This window comes from Macrobrachium nipponense, chromosome 38 (genome assembly GCF_015104395.2).
Source record: "Macrobrachium nipponense isolate FS-2020 chromosome 38, ASM1510439v2, whole genome shotgun sequence".
Taxonomy (NCBI): domain Eukaryota; kingdom Metazoa; phylum Arthropoda; class Malacostraca; order Decapoda; family Palaemonidae; genus Macrobrachium; species Macrobrachium nipponense.
The window spans coordinates 17,584,812-17,605,942 of NC_061098.1; the positions used below are offsets into that span (position 1 = coordinate 17,584,812).

The following is a 21,131-nucleotide window of genomic DNA, read 5'->3' on the forward strand; positions in this document are numbered from 1 at the left end:
CGTTTTTCAACCATTTCGATAGAGTCAAAATTGACCGAAGGTTGAAAATTTGTCACTTATCATTTTTTATATGAAAATATTTCAACACTGATAAAAGCTACAACCATGGGTTGTTTTTAGTTGTATTGTGCATGAAATTGCGCACATTTCCATATATAAAACTTTATGTAACGGCTAATTTTAAAATGGTGCAAACATTACCACAATCGCATGTATGATTTTTTTCGGAAGAGTTACCGCGCGGACATAAGGAAAAAGTTTTTTCATAAATTCATCATAAATCGAAATATTGTGCTAGAGACTTCCAATTTGTTGCAAAATTAAGGTAAATAGTTGAATATTACTACAATATAAGCGTTTTAGCTTACAATTGCGTTTTTTTTCGACCATTTCGTAGAGTCAAAGTTAACCGAAGGTTGAAATTTTGGCACTTATCGTTATTTATATGGAAATATTTCAAAACTGATAAAAGTTACAATCATGAATATTTTTTTGTTGTCTTCTAAATGAAATTGCGCACATTTTCATATATAATACTTCATGTAACGGATAATTTAAAACGGTGCAAAAATTATGTCAAAGTGACGAAATAATTTTTGAGATGTGTCACTGATACTTTTTAGTGCGATAAGAAAGAAATTCGCGCTTGCGCGCCTGCGTAACGATTGTAAACAAAACAACGCCATGATCCGTGAACTCCCAGCATCCCCCAAGGCGCGTGATTCAAAAGTTTTCGGCTGGTAGGCCTATAAGTATTTTTCCGCGAATTTTTAAAAAAACTTTTTTGAGCCGACGTATGGTACGTCCATTCGGAAATCGGGGGAGATTTCGACTCTACGTTTAATACGTCCATTCGGCGTTTAAGGGTTAATGTGTTTCGTAAAGTTTAGTTTATGTTTTCCGGACATTTTTTTGTGTGTTTCGTAAAGTTAAGTGTACGTACTATAAGAAGTTTTCTGCCGTTGTCCTCCTCCTCTGTCGCCACTTTACGTACAGTATTTCTTGTATACCATGTACACTAATACACTTTATTTACAGGTACATACATATTAGTACTACTAGTACATATTAAGTTAGGTGTTGAATGGTCCAAATTGTTTTAGTATTTCATTGTTTATTAAGTCAATTTAGCTTTATTATGAAATTTACTGGGGTGTTTTTGGAGGGCTTTGAACGGATTAGCCATTTTACATCTAAAATGCGGTTCAAGATACGAAAAGCTCATGATACGAAGGCCGCTTCAGAACGGATTAATTTCGTATCTCGAGGTACCACTGTATGTGCAGCTATAAACACCAATAACACTTATAAAGTTAATCCTGACCAAAATTTTTCTGAATCCCAGACATCCACATTCACACGTCATTATGCACTGTAGAGTTGAAATCTATCATACTAACAAACCCAAATTACATGCATCACAAGCATGGTGTGGAGCCCGCATTAATATAAACGCAATCTTAATTATATATCACACTAAACTAAGTTGTGTTATCAGGTAACATTAATGAACACCAAAATTTCACTGTTAGCAAGTTATTTCTAAATATCAAAGCCTTATCTGAACACCAAATAACTTCTGAAAGGCAAACTTTCATGAACAACCTTGTTGAACAAATCTTTCCATATTCCATACATCGTTAAAACTTTCCTTGGCAACAATCTACATCATGAACACTTTGGATTCATAACCTTGACATGATCAATATTTCTTGTATAAAAACATATCACTCTTGAAAACATATTACTGATCACCACCTTTCACTTAAAATTGTTTCCTACAACCAATACACATATCAATATTTCATTCTAAAGCATTACAACAAGGAATTTATTAAAACCCAAACCACCACATGAAAAAGTTGTCTATCCCTGAACTAGACCATTTATCATCCTGAATGCCATTATTGTACAAATACTATGTACATTTATCTCCAATAGATAAAAAATTCGAAAAAAATAAAATATTTGCTTACTTAAAGGAAAAGATCTCCAAACCCAACATTAAATATCAAAGTAGCTTGTATGAATGAGCAACTACCTTGTCTATAGCTTCTATTTCATCCAATTTGACCAGGCTTTTCATGAAAATTACTCACACCAGTTAAACCATTGTAGTATATGGTATTCAGCGACAGTGCATACTTTTTCATGTACATTTGATAAATTTCAAATTATCATCCATGTAAACTACTAAAAGATATATCCAGTATGTCGAATCAATCGGCTACATTGAACAATTCTAATTATAAAAGATGCTCTACAATTTCCAATTTTTTTATTTCAAATTAACATTAACTTTGCCCAGAAATATTTTAAAACTACAAAATAGATGTTTTAGTAAAATCTGAATATTTACAAAAAAAATTTCACTGATATGACAATTTTCCTTAAAAAGCAAACAAGAAAACTCATAGAGCATAATTTTACATTATAAATACTGAGTCAATTATCCATGGTGAAAATCCACCAATCTTAAAATACAATCTCTTAAGACAGAACAAATAAGCCTATCTACAAATATTTGCAAGTGAATTTCTCTACAGAGCTTTAAGGTAAGAAATCTATCAAATTATATATCCAATTATACAGAGCTTTATGCTTAAAAAATACACTAACACATCTTTTGCTCAGTAATAAGACATGGGGAAATTGTTCACTAAATATAAAATATAAAAAAATGTTGCATTAAATCTCAAAGACAACTGAAAATAAATTTTGCTCAGTAATAAGACTGGAAAATTGTTCATTAAATGTAAAAAAAAATCCTGCATTAAATCTAAAAGACAACCGAAAATGTTGAATCTTATGAAATACAGTTTTCTTTCCATGTTATTCATTGGAGAAAAAAAAAACACACATAAATACTAGGGGTTTTGACCTTATACCATCAGTAGAAAATAGTGGTCGCAAAAAACCATAGGTTCGCCACACAACATCAAAGACAACTTGTCCAGCAAACACTCGGGTACCGTATATTTTCATGTAAAAAATTAACTTGAGATACGACAAGGTAGAAAATTATCGCAAATTATGTTAATTTATCTCATATCTGAAGAACAAAACAACAAGACATTAATTTCTTAATTTCTGTTTTTCATAGCTTAACAAATCTTCGTTCTTAACAATTAAGATAAATCTTCTGGTGCCAGTTAAAAACAATCAAAAGATTCTAAATGCAAGGATTCCATTAAGTGTGGAGGAGGGCGCTCATTACCTTGACGTACAACTGTATTCGGGGTCTTCCGTCCGCTCTGGGTGGGGTTCGTCTCCCCCCAAGCGAGAGGGAACCCCTCATGTTTACCCGACCGTTGCTTCCGCAGGTGCATCTTCCGTGGGAGACGACCTTGGACAGGTGTGGGCGTCACTGGGACTGCAGGGCATGCCAAGTATCCAGGGGCTTATCCAGCATCTGGGGGGTCGGGGTCGGGGCGGTCACCCATGGAACGGTGACCCCACCACCACTACCAAGATCACTACCCCAGGGTACGCCGCCCCTCCTCACCTCGTGTATACACCCCATGTGATGTCGGCGACGCCAACATCCGCCGTGCAGGGGCCGATCGCTGCCGTACCTGGGTTCTTCATGCTGCTTACCCCAGACTTCCGCTGCCCTAAAATTTCACCCCTGGACCTGCCACTGGTACCCAGGATGTTGGTGGCTGAAGCTAAGCCTCCTGGGTTACCCGACTTGCCTGCCGTACCTGCAGCTACTGCTGTTCCTGCTGCTGGCCATGCCGCTCTTGCCGCTCCTGCTGTTCCCGCTCCTGCCCAAGTCGTTCCAGTCCACGGTGTTGCTGCCCCAGACTCAGGTCGTTCCGGACAGGTGCAGCCGGGCCGTGTTGCTTCGGCAATTGGCCTGGCTCCGTCCTGGATGGAGGATCTGACGTCTGTCCTGCGAGAGCTGACGAAGAAGAAGAAGAAGAAGAAGGTGTTGTCGTCGTCTTCATCATCGTCTGCAGCCGCCTCTCCCCCTTCAACTTCTAAGGCTCCCAAGCCGAAGAAGAAGGCAGCTGCCTCCTCCCCCCCTAAGAAGGCTCCCTCGGGAACTTTTAAGGGGCCGTCCCACTCCGGTGGGATGGGGGGTCCTTCTGCTGGTCCTCCTGCTCCTTCAGGAACAGGGCCCGTCTCTCCTTCTGCAAGGAAGAAGAAGACGGGGACCAGAGGGGTACCGGCTACCACCGGTACTTCCTCGCCTGGTGTTAGCGGCTCTGCCGCTAAACAAGGTTCTGGCTCGGCCTCTCGTTCGCGAGAGGTTCCGAGTGTACGGTTTCCCGCAGGAGACTGTGCAGCCAAAGTTCTGACGCCAGAGTTCACTCGGCGCCAGGACCGCGGCACGGAGCAGAAGGCTGGCAAGAGCCGCTCAGGTGACTCTCGCCAGGCCAGCGGCCGCTCTCGCAGCGACCAGCTGGTAACCCGGGTTGACGTGACTGTCTGACCGGCCATGGGCTGAGGCTGGGAAGAGGTCCCCCCAATCGTTGGCGCCAGCCTCAGCTGGTACCAGCGGTTTGACGCGCTGCGAGGACACGCACCGGTCTCACCGCAACAGTGATCTCTGCAGGTCCCCTGACCGCCGCTCCCACAGGGACCGGGCGGATAGGGGGGCCAGCAGCAGCTCATCTGACACACGGGACCGGGGCCGCTGTGCTCAGTCTAGCCACTCGCCACAGGTGAGCGGTGCGACCAGGCCTGCAGACCTATCACCACCGTGGGTTGGTGATCGTTTGCCAGTGAGCGAGGGGGGAGCGTCAGGTCTTCCTCTCCTGTACCTTCAACTTCCTCGGGATACGCCGGGAAGAGCGAGGTACATAGTTCCTCGCTGGCCGAGTGGTTTTCGAGCTGGGCTGCCAATCCGGTGGTCTCAGGTTCGATTCCCGGCTCGGCCAACGCGGAATCAGAGAAATTTATTTCTGGTAATAGAAGTTCATTTCTCGATATAGTGTGGTTCGGATCCCACAATAAGCTGTAGGTCCCGTTGCTAGGTGACCAATTGGTTCCTAGCCACGTAAAAAATATCTAATCCTTCGGGCCAGCCCTAGGAGAGCTGTTAATCAGCTCAGTGGTCTGGTAAAACTAAGATATACTTACCTTACCTAGGAGTGTGCGCCCCTCGCGATCCCGTCACGACGCTGTTCGCTCCAGGCATGGTCTTAGGATCAACCAGGACGTACGCACAAGTGACAGGAGGAGACCGAGAGGGGTCTGATGCTGTTCCTCCTTCTGAAGGAGGAGGATATCAGGAGCTGCTCTTGTTGGAGGGACTGGACGGTCCTACTCCTCAAGACGCAGTTACTCCTGAGATTCAGAGGAACTTTGCCGAGGTCATTGCGCTGATTTGTCAGCACAACGACCTTGGGGAAGGATCGCCACTCCCACCATCCGAGCCCACGTCCCGGCTCGAGTCTTTTTGGGGCCCGAAGAGGGAACCCAAACAGACGGTGGGTCTGCCGCGATCAGAGCTGGCTGACTCTGTGCTTGACCAGGCGGAGTCTCTCGTTTCCGGACGGGAGGATTCGCTGAAGTCAGGCAGGTCATCGAAGCTACTTCTTCCTCCTCTACAGCGTCAGCAGCGATTCTACGTGCCTTCTGAAGATCCGATGCCGCCCAAACAGGTTAACCCAGAGCTAGCAAGGCTAACTCCGGGTGTGTCCCTGCAGCAGCTCCTGTCGGAGAACCTCTGGTTCTCGCAGCAGGAGGCACTTGCCCTGGAATCAACGGCTATGGCGGCTTTCCAGGCAGTCTCTTGGTTGGATCTGTGGTCCCTCACAGTATCCAAAGTCGCGGCCAACTCCGGGAGTTCTGCTCTCGAAGAAGACCCGGCATTCAGGAGACTTTGCCAGTCTGGAGGTAGAGCCATCTCATACCTCGCGCATCAGACGGCAAACCTGTGGGCCAACCTGGTACTTCGTCGTAGGGACGCAGTCCTTACACGAGTAACCAGGGGGGCTGGGCATGAAGCGGCACTCGGACTTCGAAATGGACATATTCGGAGTTCCTCCTCTCTTCTTTCCTGGAGACATGGTGGACGCTGCGGTGGAGAGGCGGCGCATTGATGACAGTGACCGCCTAGTTCACCAGGCAGTCTCGAAGGCTTCTGGGCAGCCTCGAGCTACTGCGGCTAAACCAAAGAGTTTGAATAGCACTTCCTCGGCTGCTAAGACGGTTGCCCCGTCTAAGCCCCGTCTAAGCCCAGAAGTTGAGGAAGACTCTTCCTTCAACTTCTGCCAGGGTGGGGTCGTCATCAGCCCCCCTCCCAGCCCTCCTTCTCTCGAGGGGGGGAGCAGGGAAGAAGTCAGAGAGGTGGGAAACACTAGGGACGGCATTCCCCCTCACCTGCTGCCGGAAGTGGGGGGGTGCCTGGCGAGCCATTGGGCAACATGGCAGCGCTATGGTGGCGAGACCTGGATAGTAGACGTCCTTCAGGAGGGATATCTATTACCCTTCGAATCTCTGCCACCCCTCACCTCCAACCCGTCCATCTGCAGACCTATGTCCAGGGTTCATCAAAGGACATCGCTCTTCGACAGGAGACAAAGACCATGCTGAAGAAATGAGCTGTAGAGATCGTCAGGGATCGGTCACCGGGCTTCTACAGCCGCCTTTTCCTGGTGGAAAAGGCCTCGGGGGGCTGGCACCTGGCGATAGATCTCTCTCCCCTGAACCGATTTGTTCGCCAGACTCGGTTCACGATGGAGACGGCACGTTCCGTGCTAGACTCCATCAGGGAGAACGATTTCATGCTTTCAGTAGATCTGAAGGACGCATATTTTCAGATACCCGTCCATCAATCCTCCAGAAAGTACCTCCGCTTCATCCTCGACGGGACGGTGTATCAATTCAACCGCCCCACAGGTGTTCACGCGAGTGTTCACTCTGGTGTCTGCTTGGGCCCATTCGCACGGGATACATCTTTTGAGGTATCTCGACGATTGGCTAGTCCTGGCGAGCCCCCGCTCGCGGTTGCTACAGGACAGGGATCGACTCCTGAAGTTCTGCCGCGATCTGGGGATCATGGTAAACTTCGAGAAGTCCGATCTCGAACCCAAGCAGAGGATGAAGTACCTGGGTATGCTGATCGACACTGTAGCAGGGCAAGTCTTCCCCGCAGACTTGCGGATCAGCAAATTCAGGGAGGCAGCCGACCAATTTCTGTCTCAACAGGAACAGTCAGCTCAGCAATGGCAAGTCGTGATCGGCCACCTGTCGTCACTCGAGAAGTTAGTTCCTCACGGACATCTTCACCTGAGGTCTCTCCAGTGGAGACTAAAGGAGAGTTGGTCACAGGCAAGGGATCCACCGTGCTTCCCCGTGTCCCTCACGGAGGAGGTAAGGCAGGACCTAGCCTGGTGGCTCGACGACAGGATCCTCTTAAGAGGAGTGCCTCTCCGCACTCTCCCTCCCCCCAGGAAATGTTGCTGTTCTCAGACGCATCCACCGAAGGATGGGGCGCACACCTGGAGGAGTTGCTGGCTGCAGGTGTGTGGGACCATCACGACAAGCACCTTCACATCAATGTCCTGGAACACAAGGCGGCGTTCTACGCTCTCCAAGAATTTCAGGACCGCTTGGTGGGACACTCAGTGGTGTAGATGTGCAACACCACCACAGTAGTGGCATACATCAACAAACAGGGGGGGCCTAGTGTGTCTCCCGTTGCACCAGTTGACCGTGCAGGTGCACAAGTGGGCCACGGCTCACTCAATAGAGCTGTCAGCACGCTACATTCCAGGCAAGAGGAATGTAGTAGCAGACAAGCTCAGCCGTTGGGATCAGGTGATAGGAACCGAATGGTCTCTACACCCAGACGTGGCGGAAAGGCTCTTCAACCTGTGGGGGCGTCCAGTCGTGGATCTGTTCGCCACCCGGCACAACAGGAAACTTCAAGTTTTCTTTTCAGCCGTGCCGGACCCATGGGCAGCTGCAGAGGACGCTCTTCAACACCCGTGGGACAACCTCTTCGCGTACGCCTTTCCTCCCTTCTGTCTGATTCGCAAGGTGATCAGCCGAGTGCTGGCCACCCCGAATCTCAGGATGATCCTGGTGGCTCCCAAACGACCTCAGGCCGTTTGGTATCCGGACCTGCTGGCTCTGCTTGCGGAAGCACCGAGAGAGATTCCCCATTGGCACAACCTTCTAGCCCAGCCACACGTAGAACGGTACCACCAGACAGTCCAGTCCCTACAACTTCACGGCTGGCTGTTATCCACCATCTCTTGCGAACGAGAGGCTTTTCTTGCAGTGCAGCAACAGAGATGGCTGGACACGTCCGACAGTCCTCTGCAGCTGTGTAACAAGGAAAGTGGGCCGTCTTCTGTGGTTGGTGTCGTAGACGGTGTCTAGAGCCACTCTTCAGCAGGTAACGGATTTCCTCGTTTTTCTTCGCCGAGAGAAGCTCCTCTCCGTCCCCACAGTCAAAGGATACCGAGCCGCCCTGGCTCTAGTCCTAAAGCTGAGGGGACTGGATATCTCTAACTCGTTCGAGATCTCCTTGCTTATGAGGAGCTTTGAAAGGTCTTGTCCACCCAGGGAACTCAGGCCCCCTGAGTGGATGTGACTCTCGTCCTTAGGAGTTTGACTCGAAGACCATTCGAGCCACTCCGAGAGTCGTCAGACAGGGATCTGAGCCTCAAGACCCTCTTCTTGCTGGCCCTGGCATGGACGAAGAGAGTAGGGGAACTTCATGGTCTGTCTTTCAATGATCTTTGTTGAGTCCAAATTGAGTATTCAATGTAAATGTTGCATTTTCATGGGTGCTTGACATCTATTACACTTCATTATGTCAGCATGTGGTGTTGACATCAAGTGACCATGCGAGAATCTTGTCTCCCCTACGGAGCCTTGTTAGGATTACCTCTTTTGATCTTTCTTTTTGTGAGGATGTCCTCCATGCATACACTTCAGTTTTTATACTTTTGAGCTTATTTGTGGTTGGCACTAAGGACCATTCTCTTTTCCAATCTTGGTATATCAATGGTTTGACAGAGGTTATCCAGTCTGACACTAGGGCATGTGTAATTGTTGCCAAAAGATCCAAGGATGCTGATGGAGCCTGACTATAACCGGCACGAAACAATTTTTGCAGGGGCCGAGCTAGCAATAACCAGCATTAAACAATTTTTGACGAGCAAAATATTTTTAGTGCTAACACTATCCCCCTCTCCAATTTCTCCTAAATCCTCCCATAACTCTATAGAGCCATTTACGTATCTTACTTTCTCATCACCACCACCATCCCCACCACTATTCCAATGGTAGGGGTCAGCTGCCTTGATGCATCTTCTTTTATTCCTAACAAAAGTGTCTTTGGCCACTAAACCATTCACTAAATCCTCCTTCACTATCACTCCATCTAATCCTTTGCCTCCCTCTTGACCTACCCAAGCATTCTTCACTCACCTTAACCACATGCCCAATCCATCTCTGTATCCAGCATCATACTGGTAATCTTTACCAACCCTGCACTTCTAAATTTTTAATTCACCAGCCGCCCATGCAGCAAGTATCTTAAAATCCACCTCACCATAATTTCTGATTGCTCTAATTTGTTCCTCTTTCCTTCTTAAGGGCCATGATTCTGAACCATAAGTACAAAATCTTTTCTTAAGATTTCAGGGCAACAGATCTTTATCTTCAGTTTACTTGAAATGTACTATATACACTACCCTTGACACCTCCCTTCACTTCCCCCACAGCCGCATTTATCTTAATTTCAACTTCACACTGTCCTCCTGGCTTAAAGTAGGTTTTAAGATCAGTACTTTAGAAATAGAAATTCTCTACATTCTTAAAAACGAAGCCTCTTCCTTCCGGTACACACACTCCTCCCTGCTTGCTGGATACAATAACATCATTTTACTTAAGACTGAAATTATTCAGTAGTGCTGCTGTATTCACCAGACCACCTGCATAATTCCCATACATTTCATTCCTAATCCCTTTACTCATTAAATTCATAACCAGTACAAACAGAAATGAGCTCAGCTGTTAATTTGTCAACTTCAACTTCGTAAAACATTTCTGTTTCGACACTATGTCATCAATTCTGTACTTGTTCTTTTGTACATAACTTCAACCAATCTAAAATTTTCTGCCACTTTCCTCTTTCTTACTACACCAAAACACTACCTCTCTTGGTATTCTATCAAATGCCTTCTCTAGGTTTAGAGTAAATGCACAGTACTAGACCTTCTGATTAACTTGCAGCCGTATTTCCCATAAATGCATATAAAGACAGTATAGATAGCATCAACTACACCTCTCCCTCTAATCATCTTATTTCTCACGTTTCATATAATATTCTTTCATAATTATCTTAAAACAATATCTCATCTAATACTTTCAAAATTACCTTCTAACAATATCTCATTAATATACTTTCTCAAACACCTACCATCAGACTTTCTTCCTGGTCATTTGGGTCCTAACAGTTCCAGTAGCCACTCACTACACTTTTACAAAGTATTACGTACCTGAACAGCCAACATTCCAATTTGCACCTTTGATGGACTCAGTGCTATGTATTTTTTTTTTTTACCTGCAGCTTCCTTTTCTTCTACAAAATTCATGGTCACCACTGGCCACTACCCCAACCCTACATTCTGCAAAGTTACCCCTTTCATTTTGTTTTAAAAATCCTCAAAAATGTGACCAACTTTTTATCATCATGCTTCAGCGAGATATTTCCTTCTGTTTAATGACAACTGACCAAGACCTTGTCTTTGCTTTTCCCTTTCATTTGATATCCTATGACTATCCTTTTTGCATCCTTTTGTTCCTTACGATCTATTTAGCATTGCTGTAGCTCTTCCAATGGGTATAATCATCACATGGGCACCCCCCACCCCTCTCCTTCACTATATAACTCCTTGGCACCTTACAACTTCACCTTCCAATAGCTGAAAGCCCTGACTATCACACAACTAAATCTTGCACCTCTCTAGTCCACCACTTTTCTCTCTCTGCAGAGAACTCTCAGCCACTTGTTCACGCCATGACTTCATTCGCACCTTTTAAGTTTTCTTATTTCGAATATTTTTTTGCTCTACTACCCCTCCCCTCAAAGTTATTCCCAAGTGATGTCATTCTCTTACATATTTATATTACTCACACTGTTCTTTGAGAGAATTTAGTAAATATCTTATCCCCAAACTTCTTGGATTTCTATATTTCATCTTAATATTCATCATTAGCAATTTATGTTGTTTCTCATCAAGAATGATCTTACAATCTATCATTTGGCTCCATGCTCCACCAGTGTGTGTTACTCAATATAAGCTGCCTTCACAAATCTATTCATACCGACTAATTCAGAACTCCGAACCCTTTCCAGTACAGTGTGTCTACCTTCATTTCTTACTCCAAATCCATCACCTCCACGAACCTCAAAATACATCTAGTCTCATTTTTCCAACTACCATTCGTAACAGCTCCCACAATTATTTTGTCTCTATACTTTACCATTCTAACTGCTGTTTCCAATAACTCTGTAAATAGTTCCTTCTCTTGCTCCTGGTAACCAATCTAAAGTGAATAGGCTGAAATTGCATTATCTACCTACAACTAGAAACATCAGTACATACATATTGTAAGCCTATCAGTAACTGTTTACTTCATTACTAACTGTAACTCCTGCTCTGATAATCCCAGGTCCATTTACCTGTATAATAAACTAAAACTGACCCCTATTACTGAGGAAATAAAACTAGGCTTTACAGAACTTGACTTCATAATATAGCAGTATCTTAACATAAGACAAATACTATATTTCAAGTTTTTTTTTTTTTTTTTTTTTTTGGTTTTTTTTTACAAATATTCCAATAGCTATTCATTCTGACAGTCTATAAACTTCAAAATAAATTTGAATTTTACAATTTTCATTCTGGCATTGTGGTAAATAACCAAAAACTGTACATTGCACTTTTTAAACAACTATATTTCTATCCTACCCAAATACCCTTTACCTCAAGACACTTCAGGTTTATGTAACATTTACATACCTTTGTTATAGTGCTAACCAACTTCTGTATTATTCATCTCAATATACACTAATTATTTCAAGAATCAGCAAGGAGTAACATCACCTGAAAAAGTAAGAAAAAATTAATGAGATGGAAAATTGAGGTAGTTTTATTTACGAGGTATTAATAATTAACTTACAACCAGGACTCAAGCCTCCTGTAAAGAAATAATATTACTAAAGGGACATAGATGGGGGTCTTTTGTTAGAATCTGTAGTGTTTTACCAAGAATAACTTACTTGAGCTGACCAAGAGCTATTTATAAGTGATATGTACTCTATATACAATTAATTTCAGTATAGAAGGGAAGAACATCCTCTTGGTCATGTGTTAAAACTATTACCTCAACCTGAGACATACACAGCTACAACACTTTACAATAAAACTTGGAAATTTTAAAACAAATCTTCAGTATTCCATAGGCATACAATTATGTTTGCACTTATAATAATAGGGAAGATGAAATACTAGATATGATGAAAGAAAAAACTATTGGAATGGCTGGAACAAGGCAGAGGTAAAAGCGCTGGTCAAGACTTGGGAGATGCCACACACAAGAAGAGAACAACAACTTCATGGAGGTTTTGGATTTACATCCGAGGGACAGAGGGCATTATTTCAATGCTGGAAGATTTTAATACCACAGTAGGAATATAAAATGTGATACTGTAGGTCCATTCGGAGAAGAAACAAGAAATAATGAAGTGAAAACCTAACAATTTCTGCATGACAAATAATTCAAAAATCATAAATGGCATCTTCTAACATCAGGATTTGCACAGATATACGTACAAGATATCAATGGAATCAAACAGGGCAGTTTGATCAGAGATCAGTAATTGTCTGTGCTCACATCAGATAAAAGGCTCGTACAAAATGTTGCCAGGAGTTTCCCTTGACTCAGATCATAGATTGGCGATGGGGAAAATTAGCATTCCTTCTGTAAGAGCTCAGAAAAGGAGAAAAGTTCTAAAACCGAAACTAAAATATCCAGATATTAAGAGATTTCAAGGCAAGTTTACTAAAACTGCAGCAATTGGAGAAACGGAATGGGAAACTAAAAGAAAGCATCTTGGAAGTTGGAGAGAAGAACTTTGCTGCAAATATGTGAGAGGCACTAGGAAAAGGTGAATAGTTTTGTGGAATGAAGATGTAAAGGGAGCAGTGAAATTAAAAAATAACACACGAAATGGATGAAACAAAGAAACCAGTAGACTAAGGAAGAATATGTATCCTCTGGAAGTCAAACAGGAGAAACAGAGAAGATGGCAGGTAAATGCATGGATAGAACTACGAAGTGAATTGATGGAGGATTTTAAAAATAAGAAAAAGATATTTGCACTTGCAAAATCGTACAAGAAGCATAAAGCAAAACAGTATATAAGAATATGGAAACATCATTGGCACTGATCAAGATCTTAAACAAAAATGGACCAGCTATTTCAGCAACTTAACATAACATCGGAAGAGGAGAAATATGACAATTTGTCCAAAATTGCATTTTTCCTAACTATACAAACCTGAGGTCCTTTTACAATAGGAAGGTACTAGCGGCAGCTGGATAGGTCGTAAGCTTTCGAACAAGGGGTTCGGTAGTTAACTGCTTGTCCGACAGGCGCGCGCGCGCGACTGGGAGGTAAACAAATCACTTTTGCTTTTGGCCCAAGCAAAAACTGCAGAGTGAGGGGTGGCATGAGGTGGGGCTGTGTGTAAAAGGACCTCAGGTTTGTATAGTTAGGAAAAATGCAATTTTGGACAAATTGTCATTTGTTCCGACACGGCATACAAACCTTCGGTCCTTTTACAATAGGAAGACTCACTTCTTGGTGGGTGGAATCTGAGTCTTTTGTGAACAGACTGGTGTTCGCCCAACCTTGGAAGCCTCCCTGGTCGTAAGAGCGAGGGAGGGATCCAAGCCTCTGTCCGATTGATCGGGGTGTGCACCGCAGGATCAATGGTCAGACCTCTGGACCGAGTACTAAGAGAGAGGCAAGCGTATCTCTTCGTACCAGCAATGTAAGAACTTGTTCCTGTACAGGAGCAAAGATAAGTCATGGTTTTGACTCTTGTAGGCATCCACTTCCCCCCCTTGTAGAAGGAAGTGGTGGATATTCTGCTCCTATCCCTAGTGAAAGGGATAGGATGGGGCTCTGTCATATAGCTCACCGGCATCTCGTCCTTATCCAGCAGGGTAATGACCGTATCCCTCTACCCACAGGTAGAGGGGTAGAAAAAGATAGAAAGAGAAGCCAGTCACTTTCTCATTCACTATCTATTCATACAGTCACACCAGGACTCGATGCTGTTCAGCCTGCTAGGGTCTGGGTTAGCTAGACGACGTGTTGAGCAGCCACCACGGGTCCTAAGGAAACCGATCCAAGGACCTATGGGCAATATCCAAGAGGTATAAGGAAGGTGCCGGTAGTCTGGTTGTACCAGACCCCTGCCTTCCATACCTGCGCCACGGAGAAGTTCTTACGAACGCCAACGAGGGGCCAATACTTCTGACTTCGTGAGCTCTCGGACGGGACGTACGGATGTCGTCACTACCATCAGCCTCATACGCCCTCCTGAAGACCTCACGCAGCCCAGGACGGAAAGGGTTGTCTTGATACTTCTTTCTTTCTTGGTGACCCCCGTTCGGCCCGTTTTGCTAAACGAAGAGGCGTCCGACACTCAGGCCCGAGGTGTCGAGTTCTCTTCAGATAGCGCCGTAGCGTCCTTCCCAGGACAAATAGCAGCATCTCATCCACATGCATTATCTGCATGAAGTTCCCGTACTCTCTTCGCCGATGCCAGGTCCAGCAAGAAGAGGTTCTTGTGAGTTCCCTGGTTTTGGCAAGACCTTTGGAGGCTGCTCTTAAGCAAGGAGATCTCGAACGAGTTCGAGATGTCCAATCCCGTCAGTTTCAGGACGAGCGTCAAGGCGGCTCTGTATCCTTTGACTGTGGGAACTTAGAGGAGCTTCCTCGGCGGAGAAAAACGAGGAAAACCGCTACCTGCTGAAGAGTGGCTCTGAGAGGAGATAGGCCCCGTCTACGACACCACTCAGAAGACGGGCCGACTTCCCCCTGGTACACAGCTGCAGAGGACTGACGGACGTTTCCAGCCATCTCTGTTGCTGCGCTACGAAAAAAGTTTCTCGTTCGCAAGAGATGGTGGATAACAGCCAGCCGTGAAGACGTAGGGACTGGACTGCTCGGTGGTACCGCTCGACGTGTGGCTGGGCGAGAAGGTTGTGCCCAATGGGGAATTCTCTCGGTTCTCTTGCGAGAAGAGCCAGCAGGTCCGGATACCAAATGGCCTGTGGCCATTTGGGAGCCTATCAGGTATCATCCTGAGATTCGGGATGACCAGTGCTCGACTGATCACCTTGCGAATCAGGCTGAACGGGGGAAAGGTATAGGCGAAGAGGTCGTCCCACGGGTGTTGAAGAGCGTCCTCTGCCGCTGCCCATGGATCCGGCACGGCCGAGAAGAACACCTGGAGCTTCCTGTTGTGCCGGATGGCGAACAGATCCTCGACTGGTCGCCGCCACAGGTCGAAGAGCCTTTCCGCCACGGTCCCTGGTGAGGACCATTCGGTCCCTATCACCTGATCCCGACGGCTGAGCGTGTCTGCTACTACATTCCTTCCCTGGAATGTAGCGTGCCGACAGCTCTATTGAGTGCGCCTCGGCCCACTCGTGCACCTGCCGAGTCAACTGATACAACGGGAGAGACACTAGGCCCCCCCTCCCCCCCTGTTTGTTGACGTAAGCCACCACCGTGGTGTTGACGTACTCAACACCACTGAGTGTCCCATCAAGCGGTCCTGGAACTCTTGGAGAGCGAGGAACGCTGCCTTGAGTTTCAGTACATTGATGTGAAGGTGCTTGTCGTTCTCGTACCACATCCTGAAGTCCGCAACTCTTCCAGGTGTGCGCCCCCCCCATCCCTCGGTCGATGCGTCTGAGAGCAGCTGCATGTCCCGGGGGGAGAGTGCGCAGAGGCACTCCTCTTAAGGGGTTCCTGTCGTCCAGTCACCCGGCTAGGTCCTGCCTCACCTCCTGTGTCCGTGACAATGGAAAGCTTGGGGGATCCGTCGCCTGTGACCAACTCTCCTTCAGTCTCCCTGAAGAGCGCCAGGTGTGAAGACGCCCGTTAGGGACTGGCTTCCCGAAGTGACGACAGGTGTCCGATCACGACTTGCCATCGCTGAGCTACCTGTTCCTGCCGAGACAGGAACTGGTTGGCTGCCTCCCTGAATCTGCTGATCCGCGAGTCTGCGGGGAAGACTCGCCCTGCTACCGTGTCGATCCGCATACCCAGGTACTTCATCCTCTGCTTGTGCTCGAGATCGGACTTTTCGAAGTTCAGAACGATCCCCAGATCGCGACAGAACTCGAGCAGTCGATCCCTGTCCTGTAGCAACTGCGAGCGGTAGCTCGCCAGGACTAACCAATCGTCGAGACCCCTCCCATCGACGTATCCCGTGCGAATGGGCCCAAGCAGACACCAGAGTGAACACTCGCGTGAACACCTGTGGGGCGGTTGAGAGACCGAAGCAACGTGGCCTGAGCTGGTACACCGTCCCGTCGAGGATGAAGCGGAGGTACTTTCTGGAGGACTGATGAATGGGTATTTGTAAATACGCATCCTTCAAGTCCACTGAAAGCATGTAATCGTTCTCCCTGATAGAGTCGAGCACTGCGCGTGCCGTCTCCATCGTGAACCGGGTCTGGCGAACCAACCGGTTCAGGGGAGAGAGATCTATCACCGGGCGGCCAGCCTCTCGTAGACTTTTATTTTCCACAGGAAGAGTCGGCTGTAAAAGCCCGGTGACTGATCCGTGCCGATTTCACAGCTCTCTTGCTCAGCATGGTCTTGGTCTCCTGTCTCAATGCTACGTCCTTCGATGCCCCTGGAACGTACGCCTGCTGTTGGACCGGGTTGGAGGTGAGGGGTGACCGAGATTCGAAGGTTAATAGATCTCCCTCCGAAGGACATCTACAATCCAGGTCTCGGTGCCGTGGCGCTGCCAAGTTGCCCAATGGCTGGCCAGGCACCCCCCCACTTCCGGCAGCAGGTGAGGGGGAACGCCGTCCTTCCACTGTGAACGTCGTCTGGGTGGGGCTAATCGACACCTGACAGGAGAGAGCCGATACCGCTCCGACTCATTCAGTCCTCGTCGAGGTCGAAACCTCAGGAGGACCGAAGGGGTATTTAAATACGGTGTCCGAAGACACATAGAAACGCCTCTGTCGCAGTAGAGGAGGTGAAGTAGCTTGTTCGACCGTCCAGAAACTGAGAGAGCCTTCTTGTCCGGAGACGAGAGACTACCTGGTTCAACCAGTCGGCAAGCTCCGATCGCGGCAGACCACCGTCGATTTGGGTTCCCTCTCGGGCCCCAAAACGACTCGAGCCGAGACGTGGCTCTGCTGGTGGGAGCGGTGATCCTTCCCCGAGATCATTGTGCTGACGAATCAGCGCCGTAACCTCGACAAAGTCTCCCTCTGGATCTCGGAAGTCACAGCATCTGCAGAGTGGGGACCGTTAAGCCCTTCGAACAAGGCATTTCCGAGAACCTTCCTCCTAAGAAGGGGGAACAGCGACAGCCCTCTCGGTCTTCCCCATCCACTTGCGCATACGTCCTGGCCGGTCCCAAAACCGTGCCTGGCACGTAGGGCGTTGTGGTGGGATCATGAGGGGCGCACCCCTCACGATCACTCCTCAATACCTCGCTCCTCCCGGTGTAACCCGAGGAGGTTGGAAGGTACGGGAGAGGCAGACCTGACGCTCCCTCATTGCTCGCTGGCAGCACCAGCAGGCTTTTGAGGGCTGCAGGCGATCGTCAACACCGCGGTGGCGATCGAGCTGCAGGCCTGGTCGAACCGTCTCCTGTGGAGAACGGCTGGACTGAGCACAGCGGCCCCGATCTCGAGTATCAGAAGAGCTGGTGCTGGTTGCCGTACCCGTTCGCTTTCTGTGAGAGCGACGGTCAGGCGACCTGCAGGCTCCACTGTCACAGTGAGACCGGTGCTTGTCCTCACGGCACGTCACGTCGCTGGTTCCAGCCGTGGCTGGCACCGGCGAACGGGAGGACCTCTTCCCAGCCTCAGCCCGGTGGTCGGTCGTGGACCGTCACGTCCCCGGGTAGGGTAGCCAGCTGTTCGCCGCGAGAGTGAGAGCTGGTCTGGTGAGAGTCGCATAAGCGGCTGTCACCAGTCTTCCGCCCCGTGCCGTGAACCTGACGCTGAGCGGACTCAGAGGTCTGGTTCCTGGCTGCACGGTCGCTGTAGGCGACCGTACACTCGGTACCTCCCGCGAACGAGAGGCCGAGACGGACCCTGATGCAGTGGCAGAACCACTGACACCAGGCGAGGAAGTACCGGTGTTAGCCGGTACCCCTCTGGTCCCCGTAGTCGTCTTCCTTGCGGAAGAAGAGACGGGCCCCGCTCCCGAAGGAGCAGGAGGACCAGCGGAAGGAACCCTCCCGTCCCACCGAGGTGAGACGGGTCCCGAGAAGCTCCCGAGGGAGACTTCTTAGGAGGGAGGAGGCAACCTTCTTCTTCCTCGGCTGTGAAGCCTTAGAAGTCGAAGGGGAAGAGGCGGCAGCCGACGACGATGAAGAAGATGAAGACGACGACGACGACACCTTCCTCCTCTTCTCGTCAGCTTCCTCAGGACAGACGTAAGATCTGCTATCCAGGGCGGAGCCGGGGCTGCTGTAGCCGAAGCCACAGGGCCCGGACGACCTGTACAGACAGACCAAAGTCTGGGGTAGTACCACCACGAACAGGGACGACATCAGAGGTATGGGCATCTCAGGAACAGCAGGCACAAGCCAGCACAGCATCGGTAGGGACAGCCAGCGCAGACAACGGCAGGGACAGCCAGCGCAGCAACGACAGGGACAGCCAGCACAGCAACTGCATGGACAGTCAGCCCAGAATCAGCAGGTAGGCAGGCCAGCACCGGAAACACAGGAAGTGGAGCAGCAGCCAGCAACATCCTGGTACTGGCGGCAGGTCCAGGGGGGCGAAGCTCTAGGGCAGCGGAAGTGTGGTCGCTGCAGCGCGGCAACCACGACGGCGCGGCACGCCCCCCTCTCGGTACGGCGAACGGCACTTCACAGCGGCTGTAGGCAAGACTGTTACCACGTGAGGCGAGTACACCAGGTGAGGAGGGACGTCGTCACCTGGTTGCGTGGTCACCACTCCATGGGTGACCGCAGTAGGCCCAGACATAGAACCGCAGCCCCTGGACACTAGCACGCCCTGCAATGGAAGGACGCCCATACCTCACCAAGGTCCACCCTCGTGGCAGTAGCACCTGCGGAAATAACAGTAGTAGCGATTAGTGGGGGGGGAAGTCCCCTCGCGCGGGGGGTGGGGATGAGCCCTCTCCGAACGAGTGGAAGACCCCTAATACAATTGTACATCGGGCACCGAGCGTCCTCCCCCCCCCCGCTCTCGACGGATCGGGCGAGGAGAAGAACGCCGATAACCTCCCCCCCCCCAAGGGGAAGGGCCACTGTGGGAGCTGAGCGGGGGGGGGTTCTCGTTCCCCACCCCCGCACAGTACCCATGTACCCAACAACAATATAAGAGCCCGCCCGAGCAATCGTGCCATCGGCCCGAATGCAAGGGCATAAGGATCAATTCCCTGACTGAGCGGAACTTGAACCAAATAAATATTGATGCAATCAATAATAAGGGATAAAATGAAAATGCATCTTGCATACGATTCACTTCACAATGAATAAGGGCTCGGATCGAGCGCATTTGCGCCCTAGGTACCGAGCGCAAGGGTGAAAGGATCAATTCCTTACCTTTATGGATCAAGGTTTCTGGAAACCTTGATCCATAATGAAATTGATGCAATCAAAAATATATGAAAATGAAAGACTATTGCGTTTGCGATTTCACTTCATACAAATAAAAAAGGGGAAGGATCCAATTCGGGAATAGCAGAAACATTGATCCCAGTAAACAATGCAATCTCAATAAAAAATGAAAATGAAAAAAAACTGCACTTGCGATTTCACTTCATTCAAAATAAAAGGGGGAAGGATCAATTTCCGGGTAAGCTCGGAAACTGATCCAAAATGAGTATTGCTACAATCAAAATAATATATGAAAATGAAAAAGAATACTGTACTTGCGATTCCACTTCCATACTAAATAAGTTTTCCGTGCCGAGCGCATTCGTTCGGGGGGCAACGGGCATACAGGTCAAAAAAAAAAAAAAATATAAATGAAAAAGAGCACTTACTTACGATTTTCATCTACACATTTCCAACCCAATCTACGCTCGGAGCGAGTGCTCCCGCCCTCGGCACCGAGCATACACAATACGAGGATCATTTCTGGGAAAATGAATTCCCGCACTTACGCCCTTCAGTCCCGGCACTCGGGTAATCGGAGGGCGTGGTGACACCAAGATCCTTAATTCACAAAGAATTCAATGAAATGATTGTACTTACAATTCAGTTTCACTAGATAATTAGAAAAAAGAAAAACACAATCATGCGAAAGCAAACGACGATGAAGCGGGCAGAGAGCGATGATACACGTCCACACGCCAGCAGGCCCTGAAAGCAAAAGTGGTTTGTTTACCTCCCAGTCGCGCGCGCGCGCCTGTCGGACAAGCAGTTAACTACCGAACCCTGTTCGAAAGCTTACGACCTATCCAGCTGCCGCTAGTACCTTCCTATTGTAAAAGGACCGAAGGTTTGTATGCCGTGTCGGAACAATAACATTTTTCATATTGTTAGGGAAAATATACAGATGGTGTGATTTCATATCAATAGTTTAATAATACCTTGAGAGAGATGATAAAGGGAAAAAGCCCTGCATATGGCAATACACCAACAGAGTTGTTTAAAGATTGAGGAGACCTGGCAGAGCAGATGTTATATGACTTAATTCTATCTTTGTGGCCAGAGATAAGTTACAGAATATTGGGGGAAGACATTTGTGTCAATTTATAAAGGGGAAGGCGATTCATTTAATTGCAAAAATTATGGTGATTCAGGCAAGTATGAAAACTATAGAGGTACATATACCACTCATATGCCATGCAGCAAAACTTTGAACTTTAGAAAAGCGATCATGTCATATCATTGAACCTC

At 47.7% G+C, this 21,131-nt stretch overlaps 1 long non-coding RNA gene across 1 annotated transcript in view; it reads right to left on the reverse strand.

Moving 5' to 3' along the window:
- Positions 1-11,901: 11,901 nt before the first annotated feature.
- LOC135209682 (uncharacterized) overlaps positions 11,902-21,131 on the reverse strand; it is a 73,875-nt gene continuing 64,645 nt past the window's right edge. Inside the window, exon 4 of the long non-coding RNA XR_010313399.1 lies at positions 11,902-12,080. This is a non-coding gene — a long non-coding RNA (uncharacterized LOC135209682). The remainder of the gene's footprint in view (positions 12,081-21,131) is intronic.